This window comes from Charadrius vociferus, unplaced genomic scaffold, assembly GCF_000708025.1.
Source record: "Charadrius vociferus isolate BGI_N301 unplaced genomic scaffold, ASM70802v2 scaffold877, whole genome shotgun sequence".
NCBI classification, from domain to species: domain Eukaryota; kingdom Metazoa; phylum Chordata; class Aves; order Charadriiformes; family Charadriidae; genus Charadrius; species Charadrius vociferus.
Genome location: NW_009649116.1, coordinates 2,323 through 3,020, shown reverse-complemented (window position 1 = coordinate 3,020; position 698 = coordinate 2,323). Strand labels below are relative to the sequence as shown.

At 60.9% G+C, this 698-nt stretch overlaps 1 protein-coding gene across 1 annotated transcript in view; it reads right to left on the bottom strand.

The window, feature by feature from the left end:
* The window catches only part of LOC104289400 (discoidin, CUB and LCCL domain-containing protein 1-like), a gene marked incomplete at its 5' end in the record, with an annotated part of 7,305 nt that overhangs the window by 5,479 nt on the left and 1,128 nt on the right, over window positions 1-698 (bottom strand). The window lies entirely within an intron of this gene.

Sequence of the window (698 nt, the reverse complement as noted above, 5' to 3'; positions counted from 1 at the left end):
TGCCACCACTGCATCCCCTGCCGCCAGGGCTGGCACGCATGGCGTGGCCCTGCGGGACCCCGAAACGGGGGCTGCGTCCCCATCCCCTCCCCATCTCCCCTTTCACAGGCGCTGCCAAAGCTGCCTCCTAAATCCCCCTCGTTTAATCCAAATTAATTTGCAGTCTCCATCTCCCTGATTAAAACTTCGGCTTAGCGAGCAGGCAGGTTCACGGGTTCCCTGGGGACATCCGTGGTCCCAACTGGGGACAAGAGGTGGCCCCAATCCCTGACTGGCATCACATACTCCCCCACGCATCTCTGCTCTGTGTCACGTCCATCACCGGGTCCTTGGGGAGCCCAGAGATGCTTTGAGCAAATGCCACGGATGCCTTGGGGACAGGGAGTTGTGTCCCTGTGTCCCCATGGTGCTGGCAGTGAATCCCCCCCCAGCAGGGTTGTGTCGTGCCTCAGTTCCCCCTCTCTGACCCGTTCCCTCACCCTGCCTGCATCATATTTAACCGAGAGGCTGAGCCTGGGGGACGTGGGACACGCGTGTGTGCAGGGCTGTCACAGGGTCACAGACGTGATGGGGTCTCTGCACGATACGCAAATGACATGCATATGTGATGCAGATGACACGCACACGCAGATTTCCCACCCTTTGCCAGATGCCGGCGCTGCCCTGGGCAGATGCTGCCGCGGTGCTGCCACGTCTCG